This window comes from Mirounga angustirostris, unplaced genomic scaffold (genome assembly GCF_029215605.1).
Source record: "Mirounga angustirostris isolate CCGP_5_RB_7025 unplaced genomic scaffold, mMirAng1.0.hap1 SCAF_11, whole genome shotgun sequence".
NCBI classification, from domain to species: domain Eukaryota; kingdom Metazoa; phylum Chordata; class Mammalia; order Carnivora; family Phocidae; genus Mirounga; species Mirounga angustirostris.
In genome coordinates this window covers 41,900,468-41,913,720 of record NW_026991719.1, presented here as the reverse complement: position 1 = coordinate 41,913,720, position 13,253 = coordinate 41,900,468, and the positions used below count along the sequence as shown (strand labels likewise).

Sequence of the window (13,253 nt, the reverse complement as noted above, 5' to 3'; positions counted from 1 at the left end):
GGAGCAACACTGTCACCAAGAGGAAACTCTGACAAAGCCTCAAGGCCCCTGGGCCCACCGGATGAGCCAGCACTACCAGAAAGAAAGGAACGCTCTGTTAGAGCAGAAAATTGGGAAGTTCTGAGAAAGGATCCAGAAGCCAAGTTCAAGATGATCCCACTGATTGTAGATGGGCAATTGGAGCGTCCACGAGGCTTATGATTGCAATGGATTGAAACACATTAATTAGGGGCGCCTGGGGGGCTCAGATGGTTAAGCGTCTGCCTTCGGCTCAGGTCATGATTCTGGGGTCCCGGGATCGAGCCCCGCATCGGGCTCCCTGCTCAGCGGGGAGTCTGCTTCTCCCTCTGACCCTCCCCCTTCTCATGCTCTCTCTCTCTCTATCTCATTCTCTCTCTCAAATAAATAAAATCTTTTTTTTTTTAAAAGAAACACATTAATTATAAACGTGTTTGAAATTCACAAGTTAGGGGCGCCCCGCTGGCTCAGTCGGTAGAGCTGCAACTCTTGATCTCGGGGTTCTAAATTTGAGGCTCACCTTGGGTGTAGAGATGATGAAATATAAAATCTTAAAAAAAAAATAAAATAGGGGCACTGGGGTGGCTCAGTCGGTTAAGCACCTGCCCTGGGCTCAGGTCATGATCCCCGGATCCTGGGATCGAGTCCCACCTCGGGGCTCGCTGCTCAGCCTCCTTCTCCCCCTGCTTGTGCTCTCTCTCTGTATCAAATAAATAAAATATTTTTGGGGGGCTTGGGTGGCTCAGATGGTTAAGCGTCTGCCTTTGGCTCAGGTCATGATCCCAGGGTTCTGGGATCAAGTTCCACATCAGGCTCCCTGCTAGGCGGGGAGCCTGCTTCTCCTTCTGCCTCTGCCTCTCTCTCTCTCTCTCTCTCTGACTCTCATGAATAAATAAAACATTTTTTAAAAATAAATAAAATATTTTTAAAAATAATACAAATTTAAAAAATAAAACCCACAAGTTAGACTTTTAATTAACTATAGAGAGCAAACAGATGGCTACCAGAGGGGAGGTGGGTGGGGGATGGGTGAAATTTAAAGAGTATACTTACCTTGATGAGCACTGAGAAATATATAGAATTATTGAATCACTATACTGTACACCTGGAGCTACTATAACACTGCATGTTAATTTATTGGAATTATAATTTAAAACAATATGAAATTTACAAGTTCACGAATAAATAATAATAGCTCATTAAATAAAAATAGCTCATGGTTTTCCTTGAGAGGATGCTCAGGGAAACAACACTTGATACTGAAAACTGGTAAAGAGGAGGCAGGAATCGAGCAGCTCTCCTGTTTTTCTTATACACGCCAAAAAGTTGGCCAGGGGAAGTTCTCCTTTATAGATATATTTGGGCTAATAAAGGAAGAAGGAATGAGGGAATCAAAACATTCCATTTTGCCACCCCTTGTGAATAAATGATCCAACCTCTGCTCATCAGTGATTGATGATATCACAGAAAGCGATCACTAACAGTTACATGCCTAATTATGGAGGTACACAGCATCCTTTTTTTTTTTAAAGATTTTATTTACTTGTCAGAGAGAGCGCGCGCACAAACAGGGGGAGCAGCAGGCAGAGGGAGAAGTAGGGTCCCTGTTGAGCAGGGAGCCCGATGCGGGACTCGATCCCAGGACCCGGGGAACATGACCTCAGCTGAAGGCAGACACTTAACCAACTGAGCCACCCAGGTGTCCCAGTACACAGCATCCTTATGAAAGCCTCCCCTAATATATATACAACATCAGGGCAATGTGAAGGCTGACTGTGTATTTGATGCTATTTACAAATTATTATTAATTTTTTGAGGTTTTATTTATTTGAGAGAGAGGGCACACGAGAGTGAGAGAGAGAGAGAGAGCGAGCACGAGTGGGGGAGGGGCAGAGGGAGAGGGAGAAGCAGGCTCCATGCTGACCAGGACGCCCAACCTGGGGATCTAACCCAGGACCCATGAGATAGTGACACTTAACCTAGACTGAGCCACCCAGGCTCCCCAAATTATTATTATTTTTAGATGAGAAAATGGTATTGAGGTTAGGTTTTCTAAAGAGTCTTTATCTTTCAAAAACACATACTGACATATTCTAGATGAAATAATATGATGTCTGGAATTTGCTTCAAAATAATTTGAGGCATGCCTAGTAGGTGGGCCATAGATGAAATAAGACTGGCCGTGAGTACAGACAGGTTGGAGGTGGGGTGGATCCAGAATGTTCATTTTTGCTGCTCTCCAAACTTGTGGAATGTTTCTTTCTTTTTTTACACAAATAATTATTTATTTAAGTAATCTCTGCACAAAATGTGGGGCTCGAACCCACAACCCCGAGATCAAAAGTCGCACGCTCTCCCTACTGAGCTAGCCAGGCACCCCTTGTGGTATGTTTCTAATTTGCCAAAATAAAAACTGATGACTGGAATTATGCTTTTTATTTTTTTAAAGATTTTATTTTATTTTTTTAAGTTATTTATTTATTTATTTGACAGAGAGAGAGACAGCGAGAGAGGGAACACAAGCAGGGGGAGTGGGAGAGGGAGAAGCAGGCTTCCCGCGGAGCAGGGAGCTCGATGCGGGGCTCGATCCCAGGACCCTGGGACCATGACCTGAGCCGAAGGCAGACGCCTAATGACTGAGCCACCCAGGTGCCCCTAAATTTTTATTTATTCATTCATTCATTCATTCATTCATTCATTCATTCATTCATTCATTCATTTTTATTTTTAAGTAATCTCTACACCCAGCATGGGGCTCGAACTCACGACCATGAGATCAAGAGTCACACGTTCCACTGACTGAGCCAGCCGGGTGCCCCTGGAATTGTGCCTTTTAGAAGCATAGTGCTCTTAATCAGACCTAGCTTTGAACACACTCCTAGAACATACTCCAGTTATATAACCAATATACATATAGCTTGCACGAAATGTGACTTAATAAAGTTCTGCATGTCCCAGCTTCATAGGATCCTGAGTCATGTCACCCTTTATAAGTCATTTCCCAAGCCCAGGACACCTTCCTGTTAAGGAAATAGCAGCTTGGCCCACGTTTAGCTTTCCTTTTTCTAGTTGAGACAGACTAGGATTAGTGCGGTACTGCATTTTGTATGTGTGTGGAATGACTAGGGTTCTAGTAAACACAGTCGGAGGTTTTCAGCTCGCCCTGAAGCATTTTGCAGTTAATTGCACACGTAGGAAATTCATGTTGCAACCACTTGTGAGACATGAAGCTTCTGTCCTCAGTCCGCAGTGTTAGCTGTGAGCATTGCTTAAAACCCTCCAATGACTTCCTGCCAAATAAAAGCCACACTCCTTCTTTAACCTACAATCCTACCCACTTCTCTTGCCTCATCCGTCATCATGTCTTCCTGTAGGATACACCCCAACAAGTATAATCACAAGAACCAATGCTTAGCGAGAGCCTATGATGTGTCAGGCACTCTGTGTTGTAAATACTTTGCACGTGTTAATTCATGAATCCTCACAACAACCCACGAGGTAGGTACTACAATGCCCATTTTGCAGATGAAGAAACTGAAGCACAGAGAGGTTGAGTAACTTGCCCAGAGCCACACAGTAAATGGCAGAACTGAGTTTTGAACCCAGGCTATCTGACTCCAGACATTCCTTTCAGTTCTGTGAGAAGTGACATAGAATTCTAAGTCACCATGCTGAGGCGCCTGGGTGGCTCAGTCGGCTGAGTGTCTGACTCTTGATTTGGGCTCAGATCATGATCTTGGGGTGGTGAGATAGAGCCCCATGTGGGACACCACACTCAGCACATGAGTCTGCTTGAGATTCTCTGCCTCTCCCTTTCCTTCTCCCTCTGCTGCCCCCCCCCCCCCGGCTCGCTCTTAAATAAATAAATAAATAAGTAAATAAATAAATAAGTAAAATCTTTAAAAGAATCTTTCATTCATACCTTGACCGACTTCTCCATACCCATTGGATTACTTTGAAACAAACCCAGATATCATTTCAAGATGTTGCTATAAGCAATAATTCTTTTGAACAAGTTAACCATACATCATTGTCTTATCTCAACAATTAAACAATAATTCTTTAATATCATCAGTTACCTAGTCAGGTACTTTTTCTCTCTTTATTTACCAGCTTTCAGAATAATACAGTGGGGGGCACCCGGGTGGCTCAGTCGGTTGAGCATCTGCCTTCAGCTCGGGTCATGATCCCACGGTCCTGGGATTGAGCCCCGTGTCGGGCTCCCCGCTCAGTGGGGAGTCTGCTTCTTCCTCTCCCTCTGCCTCCTCCTTCCTGCTCATGCTCTGTTTCTGTCTCTCTCTCTCTCAAATAAAGAAATAAAATCTTAAAAAAAAAAGAATGCAGTGGTTCACTAGCATCCTCCAGAGGTGGCCAATGACATTTTTTTTAAGCATCATTATGATCTCGTGGCTAGTTGATGTATTTCAATCCATTGCAGTTACTTTTCTTTTTGGTGCTCAGATTGACCCATCTTTAGCCAATGGAAGCCTTTTATGTTTTTTACTTTTTTTTTTTTAAGACTTTATTTATTCATTTTAGAGAGAGATAGAGCAAGCACAAGCAGGGAGCGGGTCAGAAGGAGAGGGAGGGAGAGAATCTCAAGCAGACTCCACACTGAGTGCAGAGCCCCACGTGGGGCTTGATCACAAGACCCTGAGATCATGACCTGAGCCGAAATCAAGAGTCGGCCGCTTAACTGACTGAGCCACCCAGGCACCCCTGGTAGGAGCCTTTTAAACTTGGTTGATATGACTGAAGTAGTCTTCAATAATTCCCTTGCTTTGGGGTATGACAAGCCTTTTAAAATAGAATATAATTATATAATATGATTATTATATTTACATGGTTCCAAACTCAACAGCAGTATGGTATATTTCAGAGAAATCTACCTTCGACTGTCTCTTCCCTCTTCAATCTTTCCCGTCATCCCATAAGAAGCCATTTTATCTTACCTTTTTAACAGACTTTCAATTCTTTTATTACTTTTTTATATTGTTAAATAACAAAGATTCAACTGAGTACATTTTAAAGATCTAAGTGGCTTTATTAATTGATTCGTAAATTGGGCAGCATCCCGTCTAGCAAGTAGAGGAGAGCTCCAAAGGGTTACAGAAAAGGAAAGGTTTTTAAATGCAGAGAGGGAGTGGAGAAAAGGAAATTATTAGCAAAGAACCATTGTTTTAGGCAAGGTCACCCTCCTAAGGGGAATGGAAGGGGTCTATCAGCAAATTTCCTTTTGCTGACCAGGACGTTCCCCTGTTGACTGTTTGTTAAAGGACATTTTTGGGGGGCTGAAACTGCAGTTAGGTTAGGTGTGAAGTCTTGGTTTACTGATGGGGCCTTAATATAAGTGACGCCATTTGGGGCCTGTGGTATTCTTTGTCATAATATATATGAAATGCTTCATGAATTTGTGTGTGTTCATTGCTCAGGGGCCGTGTTAATCTCCGTATTGTTCCAATTTTAGTATATGTGCTGCTCAAGTGAGCACTTTATTGACTATTTATTTATTTATTTTAAAGATTTTATTTATTTGATAGAGAGAAAGAGAGAGAGCACAAGCAGGGGGAGCGGCAGGCAGAGGGAGAAGCAGGCTCCCCGCTGAGCAGGGAGCCCGATGCGGGGCTCGATCCCAGGACCCTGGGATCATGACCCGAGCCGAAGGCAGACGCTTAACCAACTGAGCCAGCCAGGCGCCCCTTTATTGACTTTTTAAAAAACAGCTATGTATATATTTTTGGTTAACCCTCCTATTAAAAACATATATACAGCTACTTTTTCAAAACGTAAATTTAAAAAGTAGCTTCTGGGGTGCCTGGGTGGCTCAGTCCGCTAACCATCTGCTTTCAGCTCGGGTCATGATCTCAGGCTCCTTGCTCAGCGGGGAGTCTGCTTCTCCCTCTGCCTGCCGCTCACCCTGCTTGCGCTCTCTCTCTGTCTCTGACAAATAAATCAATAAAATATTTTTTAAATAAAATAAACAAAATCAAATCAAATCAAAGTAACTTCCTAGCAACGGAATTCCTGGATCATAATGTATACAAATAGAAAACTTTGATAAATATTGCCAAACTTCCTCCAAATACTTTCTCCAAAACTCTTGTTCAGGTCTATCCTTCTGCCTAGTATCCTCGTCACGTTTCCTCATACCTTTGTCTACACTGGATATTATGAAACACATACATTTTTATCAATCTGACAAATGAAAAGAATATTGCACTGGTTAGGGTTTCTTCACTTATGAATGAAATTGAGCATATTTTCATGGGTTTTTGGCTATTCCCCTTTTTTGTGAACTTTCCATTCATATCTTTTGTCCATCTCTATTCACTTTTTGTCTTTTCTTATTGATTTATAAATTAACAAAGGCAGCTCATTCTTTTGGGTGTTGGACCCAAATCCACTGCCTGCATCCAACAGGCAGTTCTCTGGACACCAGCTGAGTGTCCACAATTTCAGTTCGATTTTACACTATCTACCCCGAAATAGCATCGGAGTCCACAGATTCAGGCCTCAATCCCAGGAGACCGCACCCCGACCACAAAGGCAGATACCAGTCAGAAGTCCAGGATTACCTGTGCTTCTGACCAACCAGCTACAAATTGGAGTGTCCCACCATCTCCTCCTTGGGTTCCATTAATTTGCAAGAGCGGCTCACAGAACTCAGAGAAAGATTTTACTCACTGGATCACTGGTTTATTATGGAAGGATATAACTCAGGAATAGCTGGATGTTAGAGATACATAGGTCGAGGTATGGGGGAAAGCCTCAGAGCTTCCAAGCCTTCTGAGCACGCCGCTCTCCCCAAATTTCCATGTGTTCATCAACCCGGAAGCTCCCCGAACCCTGTTCTTTTAGGTTTTTATGGAGACTTCATTACATAGGGATGATTGATTAAATCTCTGATGTTGGTGTTTGCACTCAATCTCCAGATCCTCCTCCATCCCCGGAAGTCGGGGGGAGGGGGGAAGAGGCTGAAATTTCCAGCCCTCTAAACACCTGTTGGTTCCCCCAGCAACCAGCCCCCATCCTAAAGTGTTTTCCAAAGTCCTCTCATTAACATAACAAAAGATATATTTATCACTTACCCCCACTTAGGAAATTCCAAGGCTTTGGGGAGCTGTGATTCAGGAACTGTGGACAAAGACCAAATGTTTGTGAGAGATGAATGACCAAATTCCTTATAAATCACAACATCGCACCCTTTGCCGTCTTTCGTGTACTGCAAGCATTTCTCCCAGCTTATCACTTGTCTGTTGATTTTGGTTTGGGAACATTTAGTCGTTTAGAAATTTCTCAACGATATCTTGTATAGTATATCTTAAACTGTGAATTTTGCTCTGGGATCCCATTAGCTATATACCCTGTACACTTGGATATGTAATGTTTTCATTACAGAGAAATTTTAAATCTTATTATTCTAGATTTCTTGCAAATTTTGGTGTATTGATAAATTGGTGCAAGAGTTGTTTAAAAGAGGTATTTTTTAAAGTTTCTTTCTAAGCTATTAAAAAAGAATCTCAGTTGATTGCACTATGGTCAGAGAACGTGGTGTGTATCCATTCTCCTTTTTGGAATTTATTGAACTTTTCCTTGTGGTCTAATATGAGGGTCAATAATTTTTTTTTTTTAAAGATTTTATTTATTTATTTGAGACCGAGAGAATGAGAGACAGAGAGCATGAGAGGGAGGAGGGTCAGAGGGAGAAGCAGACTCCCTGCCAAGCAGGGAGCCCGATGCAGGACTCGATCCCGGGACTCCAGGATCATGACCTGAGCCGAAGGCAGTCGCTTAACCAACTGAGCCACCCAGGCGCCCCGAGGGTCAATAATTTTTAATGTTCCATAGTCACTGACCAAAAGACACACACATATATATATTTTAGTAATCTCGACACCCAACGTGGGGCTTGAACTCACAACCCCGAGATCAAGAGTTGCATCTTCTTCCAACGGAGCCAGCCAGGTGCCCCTAATTGTACAATTTTTGCTGTGTCTACTACATCTATCCTAGGCTGATTAATATAAAGCCTCCTACTGCTGTTGTGTTTCCATCATTTATTTCTTGCATTTCCTGAAGTTACACATTTTACATATTGCCATTCTACTAGTCAGTACATACAGATTTATGACAGTTGGAGCATTATTATGAACTGTCCCACTTAGCATTATAAGTGCTTCTGGAGTCATTCTGTTTCTCCAGGGCTAAATTCTGAACTAGGTCATTTTTTGCTTTTTGGTCATCTGATATGGTGCCATTGAGTGTTTATTTATGTGCTCCTTTTCTTTAGGCTTCCAAGAATCCAACTACTACAAATCTAAACACATGGTAAGTGCTGGAGATTTGTTACAAGGATCCATGAGAACATATAGTAAGGTCGGGAAGGTTCTTATTGTCTCATCATCGCCCGGCCATTTGGAATTCCATCGCTTCCAAAGCTGATGGCTTAGTGCAGCCCCAGGATGGCTCAGCATCATTGGGAAATTACCAGCATTCGTATGACCCATAGGTCACTGTCCATCATCCCCTGACTATTTATATTTAATGCTAGTTGTCTTTCTTTTCAGCACGTACCTTGAGTCAGGCATCAGGAGCAGCACTTTAATCCTTGAACGTATTGAACAATTTTGTGAGAATATTATCATCGTAAGTTTTACAGATGATGAAACTGAGACTTGACAAGTTAATTTCACCAAGGGTAAACAACATCCATTTAAAGCATTCTTCAAATATTGGGGCACCAGGCTGACTCAGTAGAGCGTGCGACTCTTGATCTCAGGATTGTATGTTCAAGCCCCACATCAGGTGTAGAGGTTACTTAAAAATAAAATCTTTTTAGGGGTGCCTGGGTGGCTCAGTCGTTAAGCATCTGCCTTCGGCTCAGGTCATGGTCCCAGGGTCCTGAGATCGAGCCCCACATCGGGCTCCCTGCTCAGCGGGAGGCCTGCTTCTCCCTCTCCCACCCCCCCCCCGTTTGTGTTCCCTCTCTCTCTGTCAAATAAATAAAATCTTTAAAAAAAAAATAAAACCTTTTTTAAAAATAAAACTTTCTTCAAATATTTATTAAATAGCAGCATGGGTCATGTCAATAAGAGCTTCAGAGCCACAAATCCAATCCAGCTTGAACTTCGCTGTCTTCCTCCAAAGCTCACGTCATCAACTGCTGTCTACCATGCCTCCCTTGCATGTCACTTCTCAAAGGGAGGTTTTGATCACTGTCACCCCAATACGCATGTCCCTTTTTAGGGGTGAGTTGTTACATTGTGTCCGTGTAAGGCTGCCTTCTGCTCACACATCAACTTCTGGTCTCATAGTTGTGGTCAAGGTGCCAGGAACTTTCTCAATACATGAGGAAAGAGCTATTGTAATCTAGATTACAAGCACCAGGGTGCCTGGCGGGCTCAGTCGGTGGAGCACGCGACTCTTGATCTTGGGGTTGTGAGTTCGGGCCCCACACTGGGTGTAGAGATTACTTTAAAAAAATCTTTATATTACAAGCACCAGATGAGGCCCCCTTCCTCCCAGGGAGCAATGTAATTGGCAACCACTTCAAGGCTTCTAGAATCTGGTGTGGAGCCTCTGCAGGAAAGAGTTAACATAGCAGTCTGGAGACTTTAGAGACTGCTTGTCCTTAGAAAGACCAGCTTGCAAGGTTGACCTTTGGTTAGTGTTATGAACTGAATTGTGTCCCCCAACCCCCTACCCAAATTCATATGTTGAAGCCCTAACCCCCCAGTGTGACTTTATTTGGAGATGGAGCCTTTAAGGAGGTAATTAAGGTTAAATAAGGTCATAAGCAGGGCTCTAATCCAATAGGACTGGTGTCCTTATATGAAGAGATCTCACCCAGGGGCACCTGGCTGGCTCAGTCGGAAGAGTGTGCAACTCTTAATCTTGTGGTCGTGAGTTCAAACCCCATATGGAATGTAGAGATTACTTAAAAAAAAAAAAAAAAAAAAAACCTTGGGGCATCTGGGTGGCTCAGTTAACTGTCTGCTTTCGGCTCAGGTCATGATCTTGGGGTCCTGGGATCGAGCCCCGCATCGGGCTCCCTGCTCAGCGGGGAGTCTGCCTCTCCCTCTGCCTCTCCCCCTGCTTGTGCTCTCTCTCTCTCTCTCAAATAAATAAATATTTATAAATATTTTTTATATTTTATATTTATATTTTATATTTTTATAAATATTAAAATATATAAAATCCTTATTTATTTATTTTTAAGATTTTATTTATTTAAGATTTTATTTGTTTATTTGAGAGAGAGAGAGCACAAGCAGGGGGAGAGGCAGAGGGAGAGGGAGAGGGAGAGGGAGAAGCAGGCCCCTGGCCAAGCAAGGAGCCGGACCCGGGGCCCTATCTCAGGACCCTGGGATCATGACCCGAGCCAAAGGCAGACGCCTAACCGCCTGAGTCTCCCAGGTACCCAATAAAATCTTTTTTTTAAAAAAAGAAGATGGTTGTCTATAAGCAAAGAAGAGAGTTCTCCCCAGAAACCAACGTTGGTGACACCTTGACCTTGGACTTCTAGCCTCTAGAACTGTGATAAAATAACCTTCCGTTGTTTAAGCTGCCTGGTCTGTGGTATCCTGTACGGCAGTCTGAGCTGACTGATACAGTGGCATCTGAGAACTCAGATTTTGGGAGGGTTCCCACCATTCCCTAAATGATGAGTGGCTCACTGTGCCTAAACTGTCCCTACGAACACTGTGGTTTATGCTGAACACCTGCTTTCCTTCTTGGGATCTGGGATTTTTGCACATACTAGCCAGAGGGTGCCTGCATGACTGGCTCCTGATAAAAGTCTTGGACTATCAGGCTCAGGTGAGTTTCCCTACAGACAATGTCACATGTGTTGTCACAGTTCATTGCTGGAAGAATTAAGCATGTCTTGTGTGACTGCACTGGGAGAAGGGTCTTAGAAGCTTGTTCCTGGCTCCCTCTAGACCTGGCCCCACGCACCTTTTCCTTTTGCTGATTGTGCTTTGTGTCCTTTTGCTGTCATAAATCTTAGCCATGAGGGGACGCCTGGGTGGCTCAGTTGGTTAAGCGTCTGCCTTCGGCTCAGGTCATGATCCCAGGGTCCTGGGCTCCTTGCTCAGTGGGGAGCCTGCTTCTCCCTCTGCCTGCTGCACCCCCTGCTTGTGCTCTCTCTGACAAATAAATAAATAAAATCTTTAAAAAAAATCATAGCCATGAGTACAACTACATGGAGTCACTCAGAGTGAATCATCGAACCTGGCTGGGGGTGGTCTTGGGGTCCCCGGACACAAAGCGTCTTCTACATAGCACCACACCATCATTCTCAAAGCCCCTCCATTTATTGCTTTAACTGCGGGAATTGCTGTCAGCCCCTCAGAGGCAGGGTCCTTACCCGAGGCGCCTTCTTATTTCCAGTGCCTGGCACAGAGCAAGCTCCCAGTAAAAGTCGGCCGACTCTTTTTTTTCCCCTTAAAACAACAGAAATGTATTATTTAATGGTTCTGGAGGTTAGAAGTCTGAAATCAAGGTGTTGGCAGGGCCATGCTCCCTCTGAAGGCTCTCAGAGTGGGGTCCTTTCTTGCCTCGTCCAGCTTCCAGTGGCTCCCAGCAATCTTTGGTGCTTCCTAGCTGGCAGATGTAATGTTCTGATTTCTGTCTCCATTGTCACGTGAGTCTTTCCTGTGTGTGTCTCTGTGTGTGTGTGTCTCTCTCTCTTTTTAATTTTTAAAAGTTTATTTATTTAAGTAATCTCTACACCGAACGTGGGGCTCGAACTCACAACCCCGAGACCAAGACTCACATGCTCTTCCCACTGAGCCAAGCAGGTGCCCCCAGACATTTTTGATAAAAAAGGACAGTACTGTAAATGTGTTTTCTCTTACTTATGATTTTCTTAATAACATTTTCTTTTCCTTAGTTTATTTGATTGTAAAAATACAGTATATAATACATAGAACATACAAACTATATATTAATGGACTGTTTATGTTATCAGTAAGGTTTCTGGTCAACAGTAGGCTATTAGTAGTTAAGTTTTGGGGGAGTCAAAAGTTGTATATGGATTTTCTTTTTTTTTAAGATTTTATTTATTTATTTGTCAGAGAGAGAGAGAGAGTTGGCAGGCAGAGGGAGAAGCAGGCTCCCTGCTGAGTAAGGAGCCTGATGTGGGACTCGATTCCAAGGCCTCAGGATCATGACCTGAGCCGAAGGCAGTCGCTTAACCGACTGAGCCACTCAGGCATCCCTATACATGGGTTTTCAACTGTGCAGGGGGTTGGGGCCCTGAACCCCTGTGTTGTTGTTCAAGGGTCAACTGTATCTTTCGGGAGGGGGGACACAATTCAACCCACAACATCCTATTTCAGCTGTACCAAGACACCTGATTGTTCAATATTAGTGGTATTTGACAATACCTTCTTTTTTTAAATAAAGATTTTTATTTATTTATTTGAGAGAGAGTGTGAGTGCGAGCAGGTGGGAGGGGCAGAGGGAGAGACACTCAAGCCAACTCCACGCTGAGCACAGAGCTGGACGCGGAGCTAGATCCCATGACCTCGAGATCATGACCTGAGCTGAAATCCAGATTCGGATGCTTAACTGATGGAGCCACCCAGGCGCCCCTGTTGACAATAACTTCTAATTTTCACTGAGCACGTGCCATGTTGCAGGAACTATGCTAAGTCCATTATATGCATTATCTCATGTGATTCTCTCTCTACACTATAGACATTATTATTATCTTCACATTACTTTTATTTTTTTTAAAAGATTTCATTTATTTATTTGACAGAGAGAGGCAGTGAGAGAGGGAACACAAGCAGGGAGAGTGGGAGAGGGAGAAGCAGGCTTCCTGCGGAGCAGGGAGCCCGATGCGGGGCTCGATCCCAGGACCCCGGGATCATGACCTGAGCCGAAGGCAGACGCTTAACCGACTGAGCCACCCAGGCGCCCCTATTATCTTCACATTACTGATGAGGAAACTGAGGCCCAGAGAGGTAAAACAAATCCCTGGTATCTTATGTGGTTAGTGTGGCAGATTATAATTTCCAAAAATGGTCACAGCAATATTTCTGGTCCCATCTGCTTTTCCAGAACCATGTCACTCCCCATCAAGAAATAGAATCTTGGGGCGCCTGTGTGGCTCAGTTGGTTAAGCATCAGCCTTCCACGTCGGGCTCCCTGCCCAGCAGGGAGTCTGCTTCTCCCTCTCCCTCTGCTGCTCCCCCTGCTTGTGCTTTAACTTTTTCTCTCTGTCAAAT

General features: G+C 43.7%; 1 non-coding gene across 1 annotated transcript; it reads right to left on the bottom strand.

Moving 5' to 3' along the window:
* Positions 1 to 5,405: 5,405 nt before the first annotated feature.
* LOC123851534 (U6 spliceosomal RNA) lies at positions 5,406 to 5,509 on the bottom strand. The gene has a single exon (XR_006792629.1). It is a non-coding gene; the product is annotated as a U6 spliceosomal RNA (small nuclear RNA).
* Between the last annotated feature and the right edge of the window lie 7,744 nt (positions 5,510 to 13,253).